This window comes from Crinia signifera, chromosome 2 (assembly GCF_055691185.1).
Source record: "Crinia signifera chromosome 2, ASM5569118v1, whole genome shotgun sequence".
Lineage (NCBI taxonomy): Eukaryota > Metazoa > Chordata > Amphibia > Anura > Myobatrachidae > Crinia > Crinia signifera.
The window spans coordinates 317,869,812-317,889,404 of NC_139218.1; the positions used below are offsets into that span (position 1 = coordinate 317,869,812).

General features: G+C 46.3%; 1 protein-coding gene across 2 annotated transcripts in view; it reads left to right on the forward strand.

The window, feature by feature from the left end:
- WNT10B (Wnt family member 10B) overlaps positions 1-19,593 on the forward strand; it is a 178,764-nt gene that overhangs the window by 49,403 nt on the left and 109,768 nt on the right. Inside the window, exon 2 of one of the 2 annotated variants that reach the window (XM_083169076.1) lies at positions 1,694-1,761. The exons of the other annotated variant lie outside the window; for it this stretch is intronic. The gene's annotated coding sequence lies outside the window, so the exon portion shown is untranslated. The remainder of the gene's footprint in view (positions 1-1,693; positions 1,762-19,593) is intronic. 2 annotated transcript variants of the gene reach the window in all.

Here is a 19,593-nt window from a genome sequence, read left to right on the forward strand (position 1 = left end):
GGTGTCCCGGTGTAATGTGTAATGGGCTTCACGGTGTGAGGCGTAATGTGTAATGGGTGTCACGGTGTGAGGCATAACGTGTAATGGGTGTCACAGTGTAATGGGTGTCCCGGTGTAATGTGTAATGGGCTTCACGGTGTGAGGCGTAATGTGTAATGGGTGTCACGGTGTGAGGCATAATGTGTAATGGGCGTCACGGTGTGAGGCATAACGTGTACTGGGTGTCGCGGTGTGAGGTGTAATGTTTAATGGGCGTCATAGTGTGAGGTATAATGTGTAATGAGCATCACGGTGTGAGGCATAACGTGTAATGGGCGTGATGGTGTGAGGTGTAATGTGTAATGGGTGTCATGATGTGTTGTGTAACATGTAATGTGCATCACGGTGTGCAAAATTCAAAGAATGGAATTGAAGCAAAGGTTAAAAAAAAAAGATAAGGTGAGTCAGGGGGGCGGTGCTGGGGGCTGGTCAGTGGGTGGGTCAAGGGGCGGACCACTGTCCGGGAATCTCTCAACACAAAGATGGTAACCCTATGCTTAGCAAGCAGAACACCGCCCGCCGAACCCTTGTGTAATGTGACTATGGGTCACTATGTGTGAATATTAGTCACTGTGCGCTGTGTAATGTAAATATTGGTCACTATGCGCTGTATAATGTGACTATGGGTCACTACGTGCGAATATTAGTCACTATGTGCTGTGTAATGTGAATATGGGTCACTACGTGCTGTGTAATGTGAATATGGGTCACTATGTGCGAATATTAGTCACTATACACTGTGTAATGTGAATGTGAGTCACTACGCACTGTGTAATGTGATGGGGAGAGGCAGGAGGCTGACATTTACGGCATCCCTGGGGAGGGTTGTTGCGCTGCTGTGTTGTGGCTGATGGCAGCTGCGGTGCTTGCCCTTTTCTGTAACTGGGTGCATGGGGAGCTGAGGACCCTAGGAACAGAACAGCTCAGGCCCCATAGCAGCTGCACCCCCTGCACCTTTGGTAGTTACGCCACTGGATCTGCCCATGTCCCAGACACAACAGGGCTGTGCCACAGTTCTAAATTGCAGCAAAAAGGAAGGACTAATTTGAGGGTGTTTTCTAATGGGCATGCTGGATAAATCTATAATCACCGGGCACTCAGCACACCGCACTGACACATCACTGTGTGCAGAGCGATCTTGTGCTTCAGCATCTCCCCATTTCACTACAAAAAGGTATTATCACATGTCTGATGGCACATCTGTATATGTATATGAAGTATTCAGCCCATGTATATAAAGTATTATACTTATATACATGGGCTGAATACTTCATATACATAAGTATAACATATAATTAAAGTATATGTATATGAAGTATTCAGCCCTGTCTTCTGCGGTGTCCCTGGCCTAATTGTGTGGGCGGTACTACACCCATGACTGGGTGGAGCCACGTGCAGCTTTCATCCTCAAGTTCGGCAGGTGTCTCTAGGTATACGGATATAGTAATCCCGCCTACTGTTATTCTGGCTCCGCCCATTGTTGATTTGGTGCCATTCACATGAGGCCACTTCCAGAAATTTTCCAGGGCCACTTTTGGTCCCCAATCCGCCCCTGTCCAGAGTGCCTCACAACACTCTGCTCTCATGCAATTGCTCTGTTCATCATATCTTTTAAAATAAAGATACTGTGATTATATTAACCTTTTCGTTTCAGGTGGACTGCAGGTACCAGAAATAAAGACTAACATGCAAACTGAAAGAGTATCAGCTGTCAAGGGGTTGGTCAGTATTCAAACTTAAGCTAAAAGAACAATAGCTACAGTATACAGGTGCAAGCAAGCTCTTAGAAGGTTATTCTGGTTGGTGCGGGAGGACCGCGTTCACACGGTCCGGAGTTTTTTTTCAACTTCGCATGCGTACCATTCGCTATGCGCATATGCGGCGATAGTACACCGCGCGCGAACGGACCTTTCCGAGCAAAAAATCCTGTCCGCTATCGCACGGTCACAGTGGGTGTGATGTGGGCGTCTTTATGAGAGAGGCCAGAAAAGTGGGCAAAACTGGGCGTATACAGGGGTGTGCACTCAAACTGCAAGGAGGGACAACCGCCTTGCTCGGCGAGCGCACAGTGCATTTTTGGGCAAAAACAGTCGGGCGCCAAAGAGTGCTCAATACCACTCTAAAGGTGCATACACACGGGGGCGATTTTGTACAATATCGCGGGAAATATGGTCGCTAAGCGACCATATTGCCCACGATGCTCCTGCGACCAGCTGATTACCACTGCCAGGCTCCCCCGGCAGTTTCTTTTTCATCAGCGACCAAAAGGAGAAACTGAGCAATATATTGCTCAGCCATATATTGCTCAGCAATATATGGCTGAGCAATATATCTCCCCTGTGTGTACAGGGCTTTAGAGTTTCCGCCTGAGTGCGGACACCCTGCTCTGCTAATTAACGCCAATTACAATTAAATGGCATACACCTGACTACAATATTAACCAATGCTGCAGCCTATTAAGTGAAATGCCTCATGTCAGTACCTGCAAGCCAGACGCAGCCCTGAAATACTTGGAAGGTTCTCTTTCTACACTTCTCACCATTTAAAGGTTTGTTTATTTTTATGTAGTATTAATCCAATTACACATGTTTCAATATGTACCATTTATTTATTTTGTATACATCTACACCCTTAATGCAAGTGTGTTTTCCATATTTTAAAAACAGGATCCACAAATCATAGGAGTCGACATGTGTCAACTGTTTCACTGCAACACAAACATACAAGTCACATTACTTATACCCCTTTCAGACAGAAAAGTCTGAAAATCCCGGCAAATACACGGCATTTCAAATGCCGTGTCAATTTGCCGGGAGCAGCCTGACCCCCCTTCACACAGAAGAACAAAATTACCGGGTTGAAAATTTCTACCTGGTAATTTGCTGAATAACACGGGTAATTCTTCTGTGTGAAAGGGTCAACACGGGTCATAAATCCCGTGTCATCGACCCTGGTCATTTCCCTTGTCGGAGACACGGGATTTACGACACGGGTGTGCCCTTTCACACAGAAAAAGGACCCGTGTATTTAATGAAATTCCCGGGTGGAACTGCTTCACCCGGGTATTTCATTTTCTGTGTGAAAGGGGTATTATTTTCGCACATCTATCACGTCTAACACCAACAATGTGTTTTTGGGTCACCTTTTCTACTTGCAATGTTTGTTAAATGTCTTATGCTCATGGACACCCTGAGTCTCCGAGCGAAAAAGGCTGAGATCCGTCCGAGCACGGTGGCGTACGCTCATATGTATGCCAGATGTCGGTGTAAAAGGCTGAGATCTGTCCGAGCACGGTGGCGTATGCTCATGTGAACGCCACTCCCCATTGTCGGTTGCTGACTCCGTCTGTGCACGGCTGTGCTGTGGGCGGACTCTCTCTCTCTCTCTCTTGCCAATAAATGTTGTTTTAAATCCTAACAACTCACATTTTGTTTATGAACCTGCACCAAGCTGTACCATATTCCTATTTACCATAAAACAATGTATTACCACAGAGATTTCTGACCATTGGTGCTTTGTATTTGTCTTTCATTAATGTAGAGCTCCTCCCATGCACAGCATCATGTGACAGGTGACAAAAGGTTCTTTGACACAGGAATGTACACTGACTGACATGACGCCTGGTAGGAGAGGGTTTTCTTTTGTAACTACAGTACATTGTATTTACACTAATTGCAGTTAAAAAAAAACCTAACATTACTATTATTTTGCAAACAGAGATTATTTAGTATTATTTTTAATTCCTTAAGGGGCATACACACGGGCCATTTCAGCCCCTTTTCTAAGCAATCTGACCAGCTTGCACTGACTTTCCCTAGATAACTGAAAACAGGCAAAGCCCCGCTCAGCGCGATCGCTCAGCACACAGCATCCCCATGTGCATCGCAATATGTGCTGAGCGATTTTGCTGAAGCACATTGCACAGCCAAAAAGCTGGGTTGGCCCATTCGGGGCTTTCGAACAACAGTATTTGCTTTCATGATTTGTGCATCTGTGATTCCCACATAAAAACCTTAACATGTGTATTTAGTTTTAGATCCATCCTCCCCGCATAAATTACTGTACAGATGTGTTTGAAAGGCAGTACATATGTGCCATTAAGTATGTGTTTATGACAGGGTTGCCTACCCTCCCGGGAGGGTCCTGGAGATTGGGTCCTCCCTTCTCCCGGCCCCACACAAAAGTGGGCAAACCTCACGGTTTCCCATGTGCCCACCCAATCACTCTTGTCCTGTTGTTTAAATACCACGATTCACTGCTTTTCAGGAGGGGCGGGGCTAAATGACATCATTTTAGCCCTGCCCCTTCACCGGAGACCTGCGAATCACAGTATTTTTCCGGACTGGGGCGGGGCTTAATGATGCCAATATCAGGCCTTGACCCCCGCAGTTCTGCTCAGTCTCCTCTCCGGGCTTCTACCGGAGAAGAGACTGTAATAGTGGGCAACCCTGGTTTATGGTGCATTTTCTATGTTCCATATTCTTGGCTTCTGACAGTAGTATATGGTGTATTGGATTGCAGTGCAGTACACCACACACCACAATGAAAAAAAAATGAAAAATAAAAAGCTGACTGACAGCCTGCCTGTGTACTACTGTACCCCACTACACTGACTGACAGCCTGCGTAACACACGACCAGTACAATTACTAAAATATAATTAAGTATATACAGGGGCGGATTGGCCCGCCGGGAAACCGGGCCATTTCCCGGTGGGCCAGTCCAGATTTCCACCTGTCTGCGCCGGCGGGGACCTGGAGCGGGCAGACAGTTCCAGCAGGATGTCACCCCGGCCCGACATTCATCTATGTCGGCACTGTGCTGTCTCCAGCACAGTGGTAGCAGCAGCGCTGGCAGCGCTGGCAGGCACCCCGCCCAGAGGCAGAACTCTGGGAGGCAATGGAGTCATCTGCCGCCGGGCTCCTGCTCCCAAGGGGCACCTCTTCTCCCCCTGGAAGTTTAAATCAGTTATTTAAAAGCCAACTATATTGCTTCTGTGGCTATATATCAGGGTTGCCGACTTTGTTATTCTCCTCTCCGGGAGAAGACCGGAGAGGTGAGTTTCAGCAGCCGCTCAGGGGGTGGGGCTAAAGCGTGACATCACTAAGCCCCACCCCCATGAGGCTAAACCAGTAAATTTACGTATCTCCGTGGAGGGGGCGGGGCTAAAATGACACGATTGTGTCATTTTAGTTCCGCCCCCTCCTCTGAGACCCGAGGATTGCGGCATTTTAATGCCGCGATCCGGGGGACAGCGGGGGTGCCCCCTGAATCCGGGAGGGTTGCCCACCCTTCCGGGGGCCGGGAGGGGGGACCCGATTTTCGGGAGACTCCCGGAAATTCTGGGAGGGTCGGCAACCCTGCTATATATATATATATATATGTGTGTGTGTGTGTTCTCTATCTATCTATCTATCTATCTATCTGAACAGAAATATATAATTTATACAAGGATATATAGGGTCGTGTGTGTGTGTGTGTGGGGGGGGGGGGGACCAATAAATGTCTTGCCTCCGGGCAACTGGAATGAACTTACGCCACTGACCCCGCCTGCCAGCGCTGCCATAGCATAGCTGAACGGAGGCCTGGTGTGGCGCAGACAGTGCATCATCCTGGCCAGCCTGCTCTTTGCTGGGGCAGTGGTGATGGCTGCTGCCCAGGACAAGGAGACCCTGCGGCCGTGTGGTGAGTGTTAGCTGACCACCCCCCCACACACACACACACCCCCCGGGGCAGCTGCATGAGCACCCCCAACCCCCCCTGGACAGCAGCGCGAGCACCCCCAACCCCCTCTGGACAGCAGCGCCAGCACCCCCAACCCCTCCCCCCTGGACAGCAGCGCGAGCGCATGCCCCCCCCCCCCACCCTAGGCTGCTCCAAAATTTTCCCGGCCCGGATATCTGTACCAATCCGCCCCTGAGTATATATATATATATATATATATATAACCCAGCACAAACCCCTCTGCACTGCACAAACCCCTCTGGCTCTGCACTGCACTGCCACAAACCCCTCTGCACAGCACAAACCCCACTGGAGTCTGCACTGCACAACGCCCCTCTGCACTGCACAAACCCCTCTGCACTGCACAATAACCCAATAACCCTCTGCCCCGCACAACACTCCTCTGAGTCTGCACAGAACAAACCCCTCTGAAGTTTGCACTGCACAAGCACAACACCCCTCTGTCTGCACTGAACTGCACCCCTCTGCACTGACTGCACTGCACTGCACCCCTCTGCACAACACCCCTCTGCACACTGACAAAACACCCCTCTAGTCTGCACAATGCCGAGACCCTACTGCAGAACTGTACGCAGCTGGAAGCGTAACTGTGAAATGACGCCGAATTCTTCAGACGCCAAGCTTTTATAGACTCTGCGTCTCACGAGAATCCGACGCCAGATTCCTGTGTTTGGCCGCGCATGGGTTTCTGAACAAAGCCGGAAACTCATGAGCGTGGCTTGCGGACGTCGGGCCGGCTCCCCCAAATCAGGTCCCCCTCCCAGCCCCCTCGTGAAGGTGGGCAAGTCTCCGACATCACCTCCACATCCCCCGCTCCCCCTTTCCCGCTGCATAAAATCCCCAATTTCGCAGGTCTGCGCGGAGAGGACTGGGCTAAAATGACATGAATTGCGTAAATTTGTGTAATTTTAGCCCCTCCCCCAATCTGCAGACCCACAAATTGATGAGGTTGACTGTCATGGGGGTGGGGATTGGTGAGGTCATCTCGCCCCTGACACATAGCCTCGTCCCGCCTCCCTATCTCACTCATCTCCGGCTTCTCCTGGAGAGGAGTGAAAAAAAGTAGGCAGGTATGCTGAAAGGGATATGATGGGAGTGTTAGCATGTGTTTAGGGTACATGTCCCTGCCAGCACAAATATCCACTATTGTAAATTCCAGGGTACAATGCATATTTTAGTTACTTTATACATACAAAGTAAGGTACAATAGAGTTGTGGACAAAGTGATACAGATTTGTTGTATGAAATAGTTTGACCACAGCAAATATTGCTGATATATAGGTTTCTTTGAATACTGTATATGTCCTTGCTGTATTCCATTATTCTCACTGTGTGGGGAACCTATACTTTGATCCAGCAGTCTGTAGTGTAATCTATATAAGGTCTCTGGTGACAAGTGTGTGTATAGAGGTGTATGACTGTGGTTTGGAAAGACAGCTTTGCAAGTTTATGAGCTGTATGATCCTCTCCACCCAGCTTCCTCCTCCCTTCCTCCACCAACAGTAGCATTCTTGGAGTGGTTATACTCATTTAACCCCCTGTGGGTGCAGAGCCATGGGGGAATTTTTAGGCAGTCTCCCTGCGAGTTCAGGCAAAGAACACACGATCGAAACTGTCAGGAATTTTGGCAGTTTATCTGATGGGGAAACTATATGTTCTGCTGTGTGTGTGTGCCTGAATGCAAACTTAATCGTATTGCTTGCTATGTGTATGCACAACTTACATTTTTCACTATAGTCATCAATACATAGACATATGTATAGGGTACCTGCATAGCTGTGTGTGCACATGTAAGGGGGTCAGTGGGCGGTGTGTTGTCTGCTGCAGTGCAGGTGTAGCTGAACCACTTACCTGGTGCCGCACCCGCTCACATTGTGGACGTGACAAACCACGATCCTGGTAACTCGCCTGCAACCGGACAGGAGGATCTAGGAGGAAGGAAAGAAGGTGAGTACTGACCTTCCTAGACATAGACCAATGCGCTCTCCGTCCTGCAATGTGTCTTCAAAGCAAACTTTGGCCTTACGTGAAGGTCATCCTTGGCACTATTGGCCTCATTAACTCCTATTGCCCTAATTAACACCTATTGGCACCTGGTAAAAACTCAACGTGTAGGGTTCATGGTCTGCCCAGAAGAAAGGGAGATAGGCAGAGACAGATACACAAAGGACCAACAAAAAGAGATGAAACTCACCAGCACTTACAGTATACGCTTCTCCTTTTACAGGTCCCTATATTGGGGGAAATGACATCACCACCGTGCAGGGCCTAACGCTAACTAGTGTGGCACAACTAACTAAACTACATCACTAAGCGCTCAAACTGACAAAGTGTGTGTGGTGTCCCACAAACTAATAGCTCTACAACAATTTCTTCCTTGCATGGGAAACAAAATTCAGCATAACAGTGCAAGATCAAGTGACTGAACTGCGCTTTAAATCTCTATCTTCTGTCATACACTTCCCTACTGTACCTATCTAGAGCTGACCATCTCACAAACGCACCTAAACATTCCCGCTAAACCTAATTGGGGACCGGAGAGGTGACACCCGCACAACCTGTCTATCTCTTAACCCCAACCACCCACAAGAAACTAGTCCACTCCTCCACCTGCTGGTAAGCCTGGAAAGGTGACAGCCCGACATCCTGTTCACACTCCAAAAATTACACCAGGTAACTCTTTCAATGAGCCTAATGCTCAGGCACACTCTTACTACAATATGTGGGTTACAGTACTGGGCCTAGTGCCCCTAATCACCTGCAGGCCTAATGCCTGAATTGCAGCCTCAGGCCTAGTGCCCACCTAATGGGGTCAGGATGAGGTGACTTGGGCCTAATATATAATGAGAAGGTATATAATGAGAAGGGGCACAGTCTCCTAACTGCTCCCATGCCTAATGTCTTGCTATGTGTCCTACTGCCCGACTATTGGAGCCCATGGGCTTAATGTCCGGCTGTGAGGGCCTCGGGCCAGGAGGGGCCAGTTTATGGGGGGCATTCGGCCTAGTACCAAGCTATTGGGGCCTCAGGCCTGGATGTGGGGGTTACAGGCCTGGAGGACTTGGCTATGTGTACCCCTGGGCCTGGAGGGCCCACCAATCACTTGGCCACTGGGCAAGAGGGCCTCACTGTGTCCACGTGCCTAGCACCCAATCACCTGGTCATCTAGGGAAGGTGGTAGGTGACAGAGGGCGTAAATCTCTGTTGGGAGAGGCTGCGGGGGGGGGGGGGAGCTTCATTAGCTGTTTTGCATGCCACCCCCCGGATTCCTCTCCGGGTGCCATCTTCTTTCTTCTGCCACTGGTCCATCATCGCCAGAGGCGGCGCTGCTTCTTCTCTTCTGGCCTCTTCAGAGGCCGCCAGAGCTTTTCTCAGAACCGCCATCTTCCGTAGCCGCTTCTGGCTCCCTCTGCATCTTCTCTACTCTTCTGGAGCTCTTCGGTGCTCTGTCCCTGCTGTTGCCCCTTTTTCACCACCTTCTTGGCGGAATTTGTTTCTGAATACTGAGGGGGGTGCGGGAAGAAGGTTGGAGATTTGCCCAACTCAGTAGATGGTAGGCTAGGGGTGCCAGGTGAATGCCCGACAATTGGGATCCTGACAGTATACCGACATCGGAATCCCGACTGTCGGTGCTCTGACAGGGGGGTCCCAACTGACAGGGGCTATTCTCCTTTGTGGGGCTCCACGACCCCCATAGAGGGAGAATAGAACCTGTGGTGAGCAAAGCGAGCCACTGAGCCACCGAGCCCGCAGCGTGGCAAGCACAGCAAACCCACAAGGGGCTTCTTTGCGCTCATCCCCCTGTCAGAGTTGGGATTCCGATGTCGGTATACTGACTGCCGGGATCCCGATTGTCGGGCACTCATACCACATCCTGTAGGCAAGCATGCCCCTAGTAAACCTGTTTGTATTACGTAGTTTCACTTTTAGATCAGCTAAAAATAACCAAATAATAAAATAAGGAGGAAGGGTATTAATTAAAATCTTTAGGATAATGGACTGGGTTAATAAATAGTTTATCAATTTGTATAGTATGGCTGACAGAGCCTTTGTTCTGTGTTAAAAGTCATGACAACTTCTAACTCCCCATGGAACTAGTACACCAAGGACAGTGACATCCTATTCAATGCAGTGGCAGCTACATCAGAACAGGTGCTTTGTCATGGAAAGCAAGAATGTGGGTTAGTTCACAGGACAAGGATTGTGTATAATTACCATGAGAATCCATGGCTCCAATGTTGTCATTATGTGAAATGACTGTCGTGAGACTTGGTGAATGGGAGCTGAAGTATACAAGGACACAGGTCAGGGAATGCTAGTCTAAGACAGTGGGGTACCTACACACTTGGAACCGTAGTTGAATAGTTGCATAAATTCTGAAGACTACAGTAATATGTCCTATAGAGTATGAAACAGCAAGTCTAATCTATCACACACAAGTGTCCAGATTTTGGAGGACAAATCTGCTGTGAGGCCCAAATCCCACTCTCCCACATACTTTCTCATCAGGTAAGAAATCACATACTGTAGGTTGACTGAAAAGAAAAAGGGCCAGATGTATCAAGCTTCAAAAAGTGATAAATAGGAGAGTAATAACCAACCAGCCAATCAGCTCCTACCTGTCATTTTTCAAACCCAGCCTGTAAAATGGCAGTTAGGAGCTGATTGGCTGGCTGTTTATCACTATCCATTTTATCACTTTTTGAAGCTTAATACATCTGGCCCCAGATCCAACATATTAGCATGTACTCTGTGCATGTGGCTAAGGGCCCCATTCAGACCCGATCGCAGGGCTGCAAATTTGCAGCACGGGCAAGTATCATATCATTGATATTCTTTTATTTTATTGTAGTTGGTACAATTTTATTTAGATACAGAGATGTCTAGTGCACCCAACAATACTTTCTTTTCTTGTGTGGTTGTGGATCTTATTCAAAGTTAAGGGTAGCACCTCTACAAACAAAAATTAATAAAGGGTACTAATCCCAAATATACAATAATAAAAAAGACTGGATTAAGGACAGTCCAAAATCTATTTATCTAATCTGGTGCTGGAGTTCTCTTTGTGAAATAACGTACATGCATCTCTGTGTGGGTCTGCACCTGTTTACATGAACCCACCTTACTGCACTCTGGCTTCTCCCCAAAATATTTACAATGACTTGATTGGGCAGAGCCTCCAGCAGTATAAATGGATGAACTTCCCACCAGGAAGCTCTACATACTGCTACATACAGATGCATGGCGTAGCACCCCTCAGCACTGAAGCAGCATTACTGGCTGCTGGGTACTATTCTAGGTACCCCACTAGCCCATACCTCCCAACATTTGATTCTAGCGCCGTGGGACAGTGCGAGCCAAATTTTTGGGGGTGTGGCCTAGCAAAAGGTGTGCCCCCCGCCGAGGGATGCGGGAACATCCTAAAAAAACGGGATGTATACGTGATATAAGCGGGACTTTTGGGGGGTATTTGCTAGCCAGATGCAGGGGCCATAGGGTAGCAATGGTTAGAGCCCCAGGATCCTGTACCCTAGGGTGACAGCACTGCATGTACACCCCTCCTAATGGCCCTGTGTGAAACTCAGCATCGGAAACATAGTTGCAACCTGTCCATTATCTCTGATAAGGCCTGAAGTGTTTAAGATATGTAGCAGACATTATTCACACTCAAAATATTCAAGCTACGGTAACTACTGTATATGTTCTTTGTACAGAAAGTAAAAATGTAGGTTTGTTCTCCTGCTTTATGACAAGCAGATGAATATTTATGAGCAGAGATCATTTGGCATCCATCATGATGAGCTGTTATGTAAAGGTGCTGGGTGCTGTGACGGCATGTCTGTGCCGCTCCTGATACGCAACGAGTCACCTGCCTAGCAGGAAGTGTTCAGCACCATATCATCCGATGATTGGCTCAATGGGAAATCTACAAAATAACAAAGACTAGGGGTAGTTTGATTATTGAGAGCATCTTAAGGATCACAATAAACTTTACCGACATTTGGATGTGCTTAAGCATCTCCATAGAATAGAATAGATGTGTTTAGAATTAAAGGCGGGTTCTTCACTGTTTGATAATATTGTAAAATACCAGGATACTTTAGCTCCACAAGCTGTAGTCCAACTGTAGCTCTCTAGCTATTGCAAAACAAGGCCCATACACACTGGGCAATTTTGAGTTGAAAGCAGCTCAGTTTTGTTGTTGGAGCAGCTTTCAGCTCAAAAGCCGCCCAGTGAGTATGGCCAGGCGATGAGCAGTGTGTGCTCCTGCACCATCGCTGGTGGCCACCGTTCATCTGCTGGTTTTACCGGCTGACTGAATGGATTTCCATAGCGTCCTGCTATGGAAAGCTCCTCACAGTGGCAAAAATCGCTGGGAAGTGTATGCACTGAGCAGTTTTCAACCCATTGATTTTAGCGATCATCGCTGTGCATACATGCTGGGTAAAAACACCCAGTGTGTATGCACCTTATGGGGTAAATTTGCTAAGATGGGAGTTCGACTGAAGATGCATAGCAACCAATCCGATTTGAATTCTTATTTATTTAGCACATTCTAGAAAAAAATAGATAGAATCTGATTGGTTGCTATGGGCAACATCCCAATTCAATAGAACTCCAATCTTAGTAAATTTACCCCTAGAAGTCCCAGCATGCTTGGCGTTCTTAGAACCCCCTCTAACCCATGTCATTGAATAGTGTATTTTTAGGTCATTGTGTTTTTGGAGTAGCTGGCAAGTTATGCTGGTAAGTGTAGTTCTCCCTTTCAGACTGCAGTGCACTTACTCCTGATTTACACTTAGTGTCGATTCTATTAGCGCCAAAGGGTGCGAGGTGCCGTTCGGGTGCTGTTTAAAAGCTGGAAACGGCACCCAAATTAAGCCGATCTCGCACCCTTCGCTGGGCAGAATTTGCTTAAAATTGCTCACAACCCTATGGAGGTATGAGCACTTTTAAGCGAGTTGAGTATGTCGTAAAGTGCACCCGGTGCCATGATGATTTGCGAGTGTGACTCACCCGCACCTAATAGGATCAACCCCTTAATGTACAATTTAAACAATGCCATCTTCAATCATGTATTTTAAGTGTGGCAGTCTGGCTCTGTTCAACCACCTCTGAGGTCGGATGTTAACAAAATTTCCAGTTGTGAGTTGTGCAAAGTGGTGCGATGGCTGTTAAGCAGCATTTGCCTCATGCAACCGCATCAGAATTTCATAGCATTTTCTATGTAGATTTATGAGCTACTGACAAACAGGGAGGCAATACATTCATGGATTAGGAGGAAAATTGCTGGAATTCAGACCAATCTTCCATTTATCACAGCCACACTTGCATTTCATCACTTGCTCTGTAATAAAAGCTTGTCATCAACAGTCTCTGACATATTTGGGGTCTAACTATGAAAAAGAAATGTGGAATTGGCTGCAGGGTAATTTTTGGGTTACAGCTGAAAGTCCGGCGGCATTATTCTTAAACTTTAACTTTTTACAAGTGTTCTCTATGAGATTGTCAATCCTTCGCTCCTTGGCAAGGGACGTCTATCATTCACCATTTGTCTCTTTTGAGTAATCTGTGAACATAAAAAAACAAAACAAAAAATTTGAATCAATTTATTATAATAGTTATATAGCATGCAGCAGCTGTAATTCTCGGTGCACTTTGAAAGTAACATACTGTATTTTAACAAAATAAAATCTTAGAACTGTTCTGCAAAGCATTTTGGGTGTTGTATCTTAAAGTGTTATAGAAGCAGATTTATCACAATCCACATATTTAATGCAGATGAAAATTCTTTTCAGCCAAATTTGAAAAATACCTAAAAAATCACTTTTGAGGCAAAGCATTTCAGAGCTTGGTACAGTATATCCGCCAGCTTTGCAGTGCCATAGGACTTATACTTACAGATGCGGATCCTGTCAAGAATGGTACATCTCGGTTTTTGTTTTGTTTTTTAAATATTTGCAGGTACAAAAATGTTTTCAGGGAATAATCCACAAATATTTAATGATAAATATTCTCTCATAACAGCAGCTAGACTCACTGCTTGCCTGGACTATAGGGGAGATTCAGACCTGAGGTCAGAGTTTGCTACCCAGGCTCATACCTCCCAACTTTTGAAAAGGGGGCGCGGCCTCGAGAAAAGGGGGCATGGCCTCACGGGGTTACTCGAACTCCGGCCATGCCCCCGTTTTCGCCGCTCGTCAGCGTCTATTCTCGGCAAGCTGGGGGGGCTCCCAACTGTCCCCCCCACCGCGGGACAATGGCGGCCCCGGGCGGGACGCGGGAATGTCTCCGAATATCGGGACGTTCCCGGGGTAAGCGTGACAGTTGGGAGGTATGCAGGCTGCGGGGTTTGTGCATGCGCAATGCGCAAATATGGGCATGTGCAACCCCCCGGACAAGAGGTGGTTGCTGGGGTCTGCCCAGCCTTTTATGGGAATGCTCATGAAAAAGATTGGCACGCCCATTGAACTGCTGGGCGGACACCTGTGAATGCATCATTTTCATGCCTGCTTGGGGCGGGCGGATGACGTCACATGACATCAGCGCTCGCCCTCATCTTGACCATTTCCGTCCAGGATAAAAGTAAGTATAGACTTACTTTTATCTACGAAGGGAGGAATAATTATTTGATGGTGGGCGGAGTTGTAAACGTACACATCTGCTTGCATGGTAGTATGAGGATTTGCTCAGTGGGGGCGGGGGGACGTGTGTTCGGTGGGGCGGAGTATACCTGCTAGCCCCATACGCTGCCTAGCCAGCAGGTCTGAATCGGGTCTGAATGTCTGACAAGAGTAAGCAATTGCTTTTGTTAAATTCTTTTATTGAACATTTTTTTTTACTAAAATTTCCTTTAATTACCAATACATATACACTATGGGGTGGAAGCAGAGCTGACGGTGAGTTGGCCAATATTGTACATAAATTATTTATTTATGTACAAGCATTGATACGGCCACACTGCCGCCATACATTCACCTGTTTCATAGCAGTCATCACCAACATGAAACCCGCACCTTGATGCCAAAGAGCGATCTGAAAACATGCAATTCCATTGGCACACCCTATCTCAGCGTGGGGACTAACCATTACACTCCAGTTATGCCGACTCTGTTGTGAAGTATGCCTGAGATGCGCGCGACTGTGCAAAATAGCCTGCTTGCATTCATCCCTCCATCAGCCCCCAAGTATGGAAAATTGTCATTTGCTGTTAATAACATACAGCTCTTATTTTTAGGGAACCAAACAAGGACAAAAATACATTAAATAAACAGAAGAATACGTGCAATCTACTGTAGTAAATTATATTATATATATTACAAAGTAAATGAAAAAAGGGAAATATGCACAATATGCAGCATTCCTTGTACTGTATATTGCAAAATGCCCACCTGACAGTAAACATAGCTGCCTACCCTCCTGCATTCTGCAGGAGACTCCCTGAAATAACAGCAATCTCCCTCTCTCCCGCATTAGTCTAGCAATCTCCCTCATTTCACCTAGCCCACATTACACTGTTACATTTTGGGGGGAAAAAGGAATGAGAGATAGATACATTTACATTGAATCATCAGCACCATTTCCCAACACTTTAGCAAGTATAGTAGCTCTTACTACCTGCTCTGGGGCTCATCTACATTTGTATTACATTTGTATTTCTCAGATGTAGCAGTACACACCTACGCTTCTAGGTGCGACGTTCACAATCTCTTTTCACAATCTCTCCATATTTGGAACTAGTCACGCCCTTTGGGAGGAGCATGACACGCTCCCTCAATGGGGCGCTGTGCAAAATTCTACTACCAACTATAATCTCCCTGAAACTAGTTTTCAAAAGTAGGCAAGTGTGCACTATTATAAATAGACACAGTGTACTGCGTAACACTGCAGATGGTCAGGCAAATAAGGTCATGACATATATCTAAAAACAACAAAACCAAAACAATTTAAACTATTTAGTTATCTTATATCAAATCAACTAATAAGCATAAACAGGTGCCTGCAAGGAGGGGTTAGCTAGAAATACATAAACAATACCCCAGCACACCACCATTTACTAATGAGAAAAGCTACATTATGTTAGTAAATAAAATGCAGTCACAAGATTCACATTTGCACTTTCCAGTATATGATAAATCATTGCCACTTCATGGCACGTGCGCTAAGTCTACTTTAGAGATCTGTGGTGAAATGTGATGGGGTGAGAGAACCAGAAAGTGAGAGATTTGGTAAGCAATCTCCTGTTCTTTTAAAGTGGCAATCATTTACACTGCAAAATGAAACTGGTTTTGCACTGTAAATGATTGCCGCTTTAAAAAACTGTAGATTTCTTACCAAATCTCTCACTTTCTGGTTCTCTCACCCTATTACATTTCCACCCTTATCTCCATGAGATCCAGGCGCATAGGAAAGCATGAAATGCACATCATAGCCCTAACCCCTGCAAGTTTGCTGAGATTAACTGTAAATTGCTGGGGTAGGTCAGAAATAATAACACTGAGTAAATCCCGTCACCCAGTAGCTTCTCCTGCAACACTGGAAGCCTCACAGACACTATAGAAAAGTGGCCTAACTCTAAACAATGAGAGTCCCTATAATGGGTCATACATTTGGATGTTATTAATAATAACTAACCTGCAGGAAGTACACCAAGATCCTGCCACCTACTAATCTCATATATGTCTCCATAGGCAACCCTGGATTGGGCCGTCAAATCGTCCATGCGTGCGCTGTTTCTCCTGGCTTGCAGGAGAGAGGGGAGTAGCATCATGTGATGCCCCCCTCTCTTCTGGACCCCTGCGGTGCACAAAGAGAGCCTCTGGACTCACTGCGAGTCCAGCAGCTCTCTCCAAATGGGAGGCAGAGCCTCCACCTTGTGGCAAGAAACAGCCCACCCGGCCATCAGCCCCTCTGGCATTTGCCAGGAGTGCCAGACGGCCAGTCCGGCCCTGTCAATAGGTACATTAAGCAACCTAGATATATATGGCAGGACTTACCATGAGTTGTAGTACAATGCAAGGTATATAGCAGCTGTATACTGGTTCTGCTTCTCTGTTAGACACACCCATTATGTTCCCAGATTTACAGATAAAAAAATCTTTCTTCTCTTCATGGGATTTATTTTGTTTGATATATATCATGTAATTGACTTCATAATATTCCTATTTTCCTTAAGGGTTCTAAGTACCTTGGCAAAACTAGGACAATTACAGGACAAAACAATTGCATCAAAGGAATCAAAGAATACACTGCAATAGATTTCAATGGGATTAATTTCTTTCAAGATGTACAGTATGGCAAAATTCCACCTAGCAGTGTATAGAGATCATAACAAAACCTAAATATACCTTTGGGGTTCTCTATGATTTTACTTAACGATAAATAGGATGCTAATTTTAATCTTTTCCGAGTTGTGATTGATCATCTGACAAATGCACACATAATTGAGTTGATGCAGAGCTGAACAAGCACATTGCGTGCCTTCGCTTTGTGTATACTCCAGGACCAAGCATTTGCAAATACAGGTGATGCATCGTACACAAAAGTGACACATCGCTTGCAACCTAAGAGGCATGACTGGGTTCTCCTGTAGGCTAAGTGCACTGGAAACAAAAGTTGCATTGAGATGTGTACCAGGGATAAGACTGGTACATGAGCAGTCTGCTAATGATGGTGGCTATGAAGCCAAGCACCCAGATAAACATGATCCTATTGCAGATTTTTATTCAAATATGTATTTGGGCAATTATTGTGAGAATAGAACAACCAGCTTGCACTTAAACCCGCATGTGCCCCAATTTAAGTTGATGTAGTACTGGCTGCACTCTGCTACAGATACAATAGAACATTCGGGGCAGAATGGCAATAGAAGCCACAGGGAAGATTACCAGTGGGCCAAAGCTAATGCGGGCCTGCCTGTGGTAACAGATTGGTGGTGTGGGTGTGTTAGGGATAGACCGTGGCATACGGTTGTGGTTGTGTTAGGGCAGGCATGTCCAAACTATGGGCCTCCAGCTGTTGTAAAACTATAAGTCCCATCATGCCTTGCCACACTTTTGCTATTAGGGAATGCTAAAACTATGGCCAGGCATGCTGGGATGTGTAGTTTCACAACAGATGGAGGGCCAAAGTTTTGACATGCCTGTGTTAGGGGGTAGAAGATAGCAGGCTGGTGATGTAAGTGGAACACTTTTTGGAAGTTTTTCATGGCCACTTCCTAATTCTCCCATGACACCAGGGAAAGGGCAATGTAGTCAAATTAGCATAAAAGTGACAGAATTACAGGAAAAGACACAAGGATGGTTGCAACTGTGTCCAAATCTGAATCAGGCCTCCATAAGGGCTTCTTCCAGAATTTATCAGGCTGTTTTTCCATCTCAATCAGCTCCTGAGAACACTACAGTGAGATGTCACAGACATGCACACCTTGCACCCATATCATTTTCCCTTCGGGAGTCCCGGGATGGCTGGCACTGGTGACATAAATCAACATAAAAATGGTTCCATGGCCATTTTCCCGGTGATTAGCACATGCACAGTAGATATGTTTTATGGAATAAGGCACAGATGAAATTTTAATTGAGACCTGCACATGCACAGTAGACTCTGTCAATAAACCAGAGGCTAAATCGCTGCGGTCGCTAATGGAGAGCGGAGGGACCACACAGAGCCTGCATTCGGGCCCCCTCTTCTCTTAGGAGGTTATTCTGGTTGGTGCGTAAATTTCCGAATTATTTCGGAGCAGTCCGCACGCCACGCTGTGCGGACATGGTATGAAGAAACGGCAACTGGTCCTCCGCATTCGGACGGACTCACACTTTAAGAAGAGGGCGTGTTTACGGACGACATCCAAACCTTGCGTGTGCGGTGGACACACACATATTCTCCACGGTCTTACAGCGTCTGCACGGTCTTACCGCGTCAGAACCGACGGGAATGTGCCCGTACGCACCGATGCGGTGTATTTCCGCAAAACTCACCACTATTATCTGAACTCCGAAATCTGTTACATGACCCACTTATAATACATTGTTTTATTTTTATTTATTTTTCTACATTCCTGGTATGGTACCTTTAATTTGTTGCATGTGTCAAACAATATGCTTTTTCAATTTTGTGTTTGACCTTAGTCTAATAAATTTATATTTTGATCCCCAAATGTGTGGTTTTATTGGTAAATGTACAAGTGACATGTATATTTATATTAGTGATAGGAAGTTCTGTCCATTGCTTGCAGTGTAAATGTGTGTAAAAAATGAAGCATATATTTGTGTGTTTAGTAATGGTCCATTTAAGCTGCAATGGTTCCAATTGAAGCAATGACAAGAGTGTAATTAATGAGTAATGAGTAAAGGAGTGGATTGTATTGTGTTCAGCTGACATTGGTTGAGGTGCGGCCGTACTGATTGGGCGATCCGAATGCCTAGCGCATGACCGAGTGGTGTCCGCAAAGCAATACTTGCTTATGAAGACCGCATATTTCCTGCCTTTTTGTTCGTGTGCATTCGGTGTGCTGTCCGAATGTACGCGTACCAGAATTAGTGCACTCCCTCGTGTACGCCCATGTTTACGCCAAGTTTAGCCCACTTTGAAACTACGCCCCTGTGTACTTCCGAATGACCCCCATAATACGCCCATATCTCCAGAGTGAATGCGGTGCACATTTCTGTACGGTATTAGCGAGAACAAGTACGGAGACCTTGCGTGGCACATGCGCATAGCGTTGCCTACGCATGTGCAGACGGATAAAAAACGCCATCCGAAAGAGTTCGGGAAAGTACGCATCGACCAGAATAAGGCCCCAAATCTG